Source organism: Calidris pugnax, unplaced genomic scaffold (genome assembly GCF_001431845.1).
Source record: "Calidris pugnax isolate Ruff unplaced genomic scaffold, ASM143184v1 scaffold17, whole genome shotgun sequence".
Classification (NCBI taxonomy): domain Eukaryota; kingdom Metazoa; phylum Chordata; class Aves; order Charadriiformes; family Scolopacidae; genus Calidris; species Calidris pugnax.
In genome coordinates, this window is record NW_015090794.1 from 9,679,848 (window position 1) to 9,688,349 (window position 8,502).

Sequence of the window (8,502 nt, forward strand, 5' to 3'; positions counted from 1 at the left end):
CCTATCTTTCAGCAGGAGGATCTGGTTCCAATGCGGGCATTTACATATTAATTACTTGTTATATGAAACTAATGCCAATTGCTACAGATGATCCTGGTATTTTTTTTGAGTGGATGCTTGTGGGGAAGGAAGAATTAAAAAATCAATGCTGGAAAAAAACTTGGAATGTAATGCATAGTATTTCTAGATGTCTTTCTCGTCATCTGCATCCTTCTATAAAGGCCGACAATTATCAAGAGAGTGAAGTAATCTATCCCTATTTTTACGGTCTAGAGTGTTGACTGCTAATGAAATAGAAAACGTAGCGAGCCATTCAGATCTCTCATTGGAGCTTCTATGGGGAATTCTATTGGATGAACATCTGAAAAAAGTACTTTGGAGATTTGTTTTCCTTTTTTTCTGGCTCCTGTAAAAGAGTGGAATATTATTTTACTCCCCATGGTGATACGCCACATAAATTATTACTGCAGTCTCTCTCTGCTGGCATATATTCCCCACTGCTATAAAGTGCTAACAACATGCAGACAAAGCAGATTATATTTTTCACAAAATCTTACCAGTTTGCAACAAGAGACACTTGCTGGTACACAGGCCATGCAGATTCAGTATTACTAGAGGAGTAGCTAAAAAGCGAGGTGTTGCATCGCACTACACAGGATCTTTTAAACACAAAGGTACATTAGATGAGAAATGGAGCTGCTATCATTTCTTTTCTAGAAGAAATTCTTCTCACATATATATAATTATTAGGCAAAGCAGGAATATCTTGTGGCTGCAGAAGATCTTAAAGGAGCCAGTGTGGCTGCAGACATTATAATGTGGGTGATAACTTAATGACAGTTGTTTAGGGACAATCTAGCTCTGAAGATGCAGTTTCTGTCCTAGAGACACAAGGGCTTTGGCAGCAAATCCCTGAGATCTGCCTCTGTTTTAAAGGCTTTAGGATGCACCTCAGTTATGTTTTGTGTCTTCTTCACAGCCGTGTGAGCTAGGAATTTGCTTAAAGAAAGCTACCCAAGAGTATCCAAGCTACCCAAGAGTATCCCTTAGTCACACCACACCAGGCATTAGGGGACTTAGAAGAAATGGCTGCTTCCCACACGATATTTGCCAAATCCTTTCACGGCCCAAAGGATATTGCTAGGACAATTCCTTACAGACTGCCTTCAAAAACACCAGCAATGCTGCAGGAGGCTCAGAGGAGAAAATTATACAGACAACCCTGAAAAATGTGTATCACAGGGAAAATCTAATTCCTTAGGAAGAGATAAGAGAACAGAGCTGATTCTCAGAAGTCAGGAATAAGCAGATGAATTAAACCACCATGTATGTGATGTTGTACTATGCAGTAGCATATTGCTGATAGCTGATGGTAACTTTCCTGTACACACTGTCTCTTTTCTTGCCGTCTTTTCTTTCATTATGTGTCTACCAGACAGAAGCATATTCTGTGCTTCCGTCAGGTCAGTAAAAAAATAAAACAAAAAACACACGGAAGGCTGTTAGGACGTAAAAAATGTATCAGCCCTCATCATTTCAATCCTACCATACTGGGGCTGTTGAAAGGAGATACGCTGAACTGGTTTTCACTTCATCTTGTTTACTGGTATACTGGTATGCAAAGTAACTGAGGCAAGTTCCATAAGCCATCAAGCAGCACTGACAAACATCAGGTAACACAGCAAATAAAAGGACTGTTGGACTAGATGATAAATCAGTACAGAATTTTGCTCTGCTCGCCAAGCATGTATGGCACCGCAGTGCTGGTCACCAGCTTGAAAATTCCGAAATAACTGCTTGAAGTTGAAAAGTGCATGAGAGGAATAACTTAAAAATAATTAAAAAGGGCAACTGCAGCTGTCAGCTTTTTTGTTTCCCCATTTCCTGAATATGCATTGGACCTTCCCAGGGGAAGCTAAGAATCATACTGCCTCACCAGCAGGAAAACTGAATCACAAAGCACTAACATTAGCAGCACAGAGCTAAAATCCACAGGGATTTCTTTTTCATTAACTATTTTATGGTGGTTTATCAGAGACATTTACACTCTCTGACTATAGCATTTTTCTCCATGGGCTTATTCAAAACAACAATTTGCATTCCTTTGTCATCACCCCATCATGACTTCTCATGTCCAACGTGAGCTGATTTACACAGAATTTTTTCTAAGAGAGGCATCTATGTAATGTCTCAGGTGATTCTTAGAACAATGTCAACCCCGTGATTATGACTGCAAACACCAAAAATCTCTCTCTCTAGTCAGGGGAAAAGGAATAAAATTAAGGTAAATGAAAAGCCCTCCAAAACATATCAAATCCACTAAATACAAAAGCCACTCTGATTCTTCAGCAGCAATCAGGGATCATCAATTGTCTTTTAAATCAGTATCTCTACACTAGATTACAGTGAAGAACTGAAGAAAAGGATTTTATATTTACATGCTCCATAACAAATGCTCCCTTAACATTTTAGCAAAGACTTTAACATTGATCAACCCTCCAGAAAGTAAGAGAAAGTTCCATCCATCCATTCTGTTCAGCACTACTTTTCCTTACTTTTTCAAGCATGTCAGCCTAACACAACAGTGAATCAGCCTCAGGCTTGGACCTGTACTGTATGAAAAGAGGAAGGTAAAGACTTTAATTTACCTCACATACCAGACAGCTTTACAGAGGTCTAACTGCTTGTTTTAAATGATGAATCTGGCCAATTTCATCTATTGACTGAGTCCCAAGAAATCTGTGCTAGAGATAAACTGCTAGAGTAATAATTAGATAATACAGCAGTTTATTACAAGCTGTTCACATCATCATCAGTGGTCAGTTAATCTCAATTTAGAATCTCATTAGACCTGCTCATCTCTGCCATCCTGTACTTCTCACCTCCCTCTCACTGTGTCTCCTCTGTATTTGCTTACACATACCATGGTAGACATCCTCTTCTGAGCTAGGTGGGCTAGCCAAAAAATGCTGCTGTTCCTGTTTCTTAATGCAATCCACTACCTTGTCTACTACAGTATTACGACTGTGTGTCCCATAATCACTTTGAATCAAAGTCATGCAGATGAGGTTACCTTTACAATCTGCTTCAAGTGCACACTATTTCACTTACTTTGTAACAAATTATAACTGTGCAATGGAAATGAGATGCTTTTATTAAATTAAGCACTTTAGCATCACCATTGACCTTGATACTACAAAAAGATTTTGTATCACATCCACCTCATTCACTTCTTCCCTGATCTGTTTCAGAGGCAGGCTTTTATAACTTTTGTTCACAATTTGAGGATTCAGATCAGGCTATTCTCTAAGACTCCTAGAATTCTCACCTATATACTAAGCACTTGGGGCCTTATTATCTTTTAAATATCTGGATAATTAATATCTGGATAACACCCAAGAAGGAAGGTTTCAGTGTTGCTACATGTCTGTCTGTTTTTCCCTGATACATGTGCACTACCAGATCCTGTGGAAGAAGCAAGAGACGGCAGCCTTTCAGAGACCAAATGGACGTGCTCAGCTGGGAACCACATCGATTGGGCAAACGACAACTGAAGGACACACACAGGGAACTTCCTGCCTGGGAATGGATGGAGAACAGAGCCTGGTGGGGCGTCAGGGCTGATGGCGAGGTGCACTTAGGGACCTAGAAAAGTTTGTGGAAAGCCTTGCAATGCAGGAGGACACTTCAAGACTGCATGGTAAGGCAAAAGGAGAAGGCCCACCCTGTGAAAGTCTCAGTGGGCAAGATGGAAAATAAAAGTCTCATATTTTAACATGATTTCTTTATTTTAAAAGCTGTTTTGCTCCATATTTTTTTCGTGATAGGTCTGAAAGAGCAAAGTTAATGCATCCTTCAAGTCAGAGTGCTGAAATACTGAGGAGAGATTTCTTTCAAGCTCTTATTTTCCACTTACTTCTTCAACAGTCAAAAATATTTCTGAGTGGATTGGTTCCTCTTTGTTTTTCTTGCACTGCCCTTGTGTTGTGCCTTCTTTTCCCTTGCCTTCCTGAACAGTATTTCTCCCTGCCAGGCCTGTCACTTTCAGTGTTTGAGCTTATCAGCATCTGTTCCACATACTCAGTACACTCTTATTAGCAATAGAACTTCTTCTCTTTGACACGCTACCTAAATACTTGCTTGACTAAGATTAAGGAACACAAACTTCCTTTTTTTACTTTGTGTTTCCTACAGCAATTTCCAGTAAATCAAATTATGCTTTTCACAGTTTTATGGAGTTCTTTGTATGTAGCCATGTCAGAATTCAAACCAGTGCTCTGTAAATCAATTTCCAGAGTGCACAATTTTAAAGAGAAATGAGACCAGCTGTTGCCTTTTACTTTCAATACTCTTTTTTTTTTTTTTTTTTTTTGTCTGGCATCTTTCTTGTGTATCTGAGGGATGTGAGGCTAAGGCAACTTTTGGGGTATGTTTAAATGCAATATTTAAGCTGGGATGCCCCATGGTGAAACACAGTGCCATTATCACTGGGGATTGCCAAGTGGATGACTTGGAGACATTATTACTGACTAAGAAAAGTGACACATAAGAACAGCAGTTATCTTCGGGTGTTTTCAAGTGATGGAGATCGAGCCCAGAAGAAAATGTTAGGAAATCTTATATACGGTACAACAACAATGAGATAATTTTTGGATGCTATTAGGTAGGATTAGAAGTAGAGTGCCTAAATGAGGAGCTTTCTTTCACATATTTGAGCTAACACTTTGTACGTTCAGAACACTATCTTGCATACTTTACAGCTACTGACTCCCTGTTCAAAGAAAGCCTAGACTGAAAAATAGAATTAATTTTTTGGCTCTAGACAAAAACTTTCAAAATGTGAGATGTGACTGATCTCTTTATTGAGTGTTTTGTACTGCCTTTCAAGCAGGAAAGTATTTGGAAAATCTTAACTACAAAGCTTATCTGACCCAGTCTCTTGAGATCCTTCTTCAGTCCAGTTTTTGTTCATGGTATCACCAAGCATAAGTGTGGGTAATCAAAGCTTTCTCACACTCTATATTCTCATATAGTGAAAATAGAGAAACTTGGGACTTAAGTTCACCCCGGTCCAAAGGAGGAAGCCTAGGTATCGTGTGATGAAATACAGAAACACATGAACACATTAAGAAAGAATGTCAAGGGAGCTTATTCAGCATGTTTTGAACCATCCTTATATGGTTTGTAAGGATGGTTTTGAACCATCCTTATAGCTTGTATGAAAGCCAAATGCTCAAAAGACAACAAAATACTAAATTATGGTACACCAGGTTCTTAGCTCATCCAGTATGGAGTTTTCAGGACTTACTGGCATATCTTTCCTTTTCTTTTCACCAAAACACAGTCCTACATTGTATGCAGCAGCAGTAACTTATTACACAACATAGTTTTGCCAGGTTCATTAGGACCTGAACTTTGTAAAGAAGAGCACGTACTTATTTGTGCAATTCAAAAACACTGCTTTTAATACTCCACAGATAGCCATCTCCTTTCCTGTATCAGAAAGCCAGATAATGATATTTCTTCCTTTTTCCACAGCATGTTCTAGCAATTTTTATCTAAATTTTTATCTGAACCTGAGACTAAAACACTTAAACATAACATCATGGAAAATATTATAGACCATCCAAATGAAAACACAAGCCATGGATTCTTTACTATCCATGCAAGCATCACTGTAGAGATATTATTATTCTTCCTACCTTTAGAAATGGGTAGTACTGTTTATGTGTAGATAGAAGATTTTTCCCTGGTAAATGGTAGGAAAAATGATAGATGCTGCAATAGATTTTTTGTTGCTGTAATTTGCTAGAATAAAACTGCTAGACTTTGTTACAGTAAGGTCACAGGGTATAATCTAGCCAGGTGGCTCAAAAGGAGATAGCTCTCCTACTATAACCTCAACAACTAGTTCTCCACCAAAACAATTTACAACAAGATTTAAAAAAAAAAAGTTAGTTGTGATAATCTCTGCTGAGTACTTCAGGCCTCTCCCTCCTGTAATTCCCCTTTTTAATTCAATATGACATGTCTACACCCTGTGGGTTTCTTTCGTCAGAGATAAATTGTGACTAGTCAGTCTTCCTTTAAATTCACTGCAGGTTGTGGCGGTTCAAAATATGGAGGTGTACAACTGCATGATGAAAAAATTAAAAAAAAATTAAAAAAAAAATTAAATCTGACCATGTAATGGTCAAACTTCACATCAACTAGCCAATTGCAATTTTGCGAGCATTTTCTGATTTATCCCCTTTATTCTGAGCAGCAGATTGATGTTAGCAGATCTAACCAACACCTGGTCTATCTATGCAAAGCGAGTCCCTCCTTCTCCACAAGACTAGATTAAAATTTTGAATCTTTAATGCTGAAAATTCTAGTTTAACTTGAAGAGCCTTGTTTCCTTTTTAGAGACCTCAGTAAATTGGAAATTAAATCTCTGGAGAAGCTACTCTGTGCTACAGAATTTTACCTTTCATTATGCACCTTTCCTAATGAATACTTAAAGGTTTTATTTTCTGTCTTTGTAGGAATTAATTTTCCCTCAGCATGAGAATGAATGCCTGAATAGACTGTGCTGATGTGGAAATTAAACCTCCATGTAGAGTTGATTTGTTCTTGACATAAATTTTTCTATCCGCACAGTCTGGTCACAAAAGGATGAGGGGTTAGCAGGCTCTAACTTCTGTTTAGTGTGAAGTTAATCTAGACAGATTCTACAAGGACCTCCACATATCTTGACGGCTGTAACAAAGTATTGAATAATGTTTCTAAAAAAAAGTATGTGTCCAGAACTTTGTGGACCCCAAGACTAGTACAAGAACTGTCCAGGACACAGATCATCACTGGTAGTAACCATTTTGTACAATACCTGATTACCATCTTGGACCCAGCTGGGTTAAATATTCCTGAAATCTTACACCCTTATCTTTCCCTTGATTTTAACTGGAAGACAACAATGGCTGATCATTGCAGTGGCACGATGGTTTAGATGGATGAACACCTCTGGTTTAGATTTATGAGAAGAGAGCTGGTGAAACATCTGCTCAATACATGGTGTTCATGAGGCTAAGTAAACCTTTCAAGTAACTCTGCAAGTGTGATTGGAAAAAACTTTCGGTCCCAGTTAAGACCCATATGCCCCAAAGATTGTTCATTTTTTCTTACACAATCGCTTACTCTAACAAAACGTTTCACCTTGCTTCATAAGACTTATACAGCTTCTATCATCTGACCGTCACAATTACGATGAGGTAACAGGTGCTTAGTTTGTAGGACTACACAGGCACTTTCATATACTATAAATACAACTTTGAGATGTTAAGAAAGAGATGCAAAAGCTCAAAACCATGCTTTAGATGCTAAAGTGTATTCCTGAATTATATTTTAATCTCAGAAACATACACCTTTCAGTACTTTTGCAGAGCAAAATGCGGTCTGTAGTGCTGATGATTATTGTGTTTAAATAAACACTCTCTCTCAAGGAGTATTTTCCTTTTGGCTGATCCTTCTGCTGAAACCCTACTGGTTCACGACAGCTTGTTGCCATGGTTGGGTAATGATGTCACACATTCTGTCCTGTGTCCATGCCAGAAAATAAATTATTTTTTAATGACTTGGAGTTACTTAGCAATTCCCTGGAAGGCCTGAAGTGAATTACGAGTAAGAAAACAAGATGCCCTATTGACCCTACCTGCATTCTATCTTTATGCCAGTGAAATGACGCAGTAAAACTCCATAGTAAATGCTCTGCAGATTTAAAAACAAGGTTGTGTTACTGCAATTTACCTCGTTATCCAACAGATTTCAGCGGGCTGAAGATCAGCAGGAAGCTAGGCGAAGTGTGGCTTAGGGGCTCACACATGAATACGGGAGCCCTTGGAAACTACATCACTGCTTGTCCTTCCGAAGTTTTTGGAAGAGGGTACACTGCTTGCATCCTTCCCTCCATCAGTGACACTTTGGCAGGAAAATGGTCCCGAGCAGCGTACAGACATCACTGCATCAGGCAGCAATTGCCACGCTATTGCCTTCTCTCACACCACTTCTCAAATTAGATCTGTCCTTCAGAGGTCGGCATCTGGAAGGCAAAGAACAAGAGGAAATCTCTTGTAAATACAGACAGCAGCAGAAAGAAAGGTTGTGAGAACACCAGCTCTCACTGCTCCCCAGGCCGCGGCTCCTGCTCCCTGCTCTCCTCAGGGACAGCGCTGTTTGGGGTAAGGAGCCTTTTGTCCTGAGGCGAGACCACACCAGTTTCAAAGCTGCCTAAAGCTATCAGGATACCTCCCCCCCGCTCTCCCTTTCCAGGAGGGCACCCTTACCCCCAAGGGCTGCCCTACCCCTACCTCAACGCTCCCTCCCCTCACCCACGGACCTTCGGGGCCGGGCCGGGGCTGACAGGCGGGGCGGGAAAGCGGGGCCGGGCCGGGAGCGGGGCCCGTTGGCGCCGCGGGGAGCCGGGGCTGAGGCGTGGCGGCGGGACGCGGGGTCCCCGCTCCGCCG

At 40.1% G+C, this 8,502-nt stretch overlaps 1 protein-coding gene across 1 annotated transcript in view; it reads right to left on the bottom strand.

The window, feature by feature from the left end:
* METTL22 (methyltransferase like 22) overlaps nucleotides 1–8,040 on the bottom strand; it is a 52,110-nt gene extending 44,070 nt beyond the window's left edge. The window contains exon 1 of the mRNA XM_014936370.1: nucleotides 7,786–8,040. The gene's annotated coding sequence lies outside the window, so the exon portion shown is untranslated. The remainder of the gene's footprint in view (nucleotides 1–7,785) is intronic.
* Nucleotides 8,041–8,502: the final 462 nt, after the last annotated feature.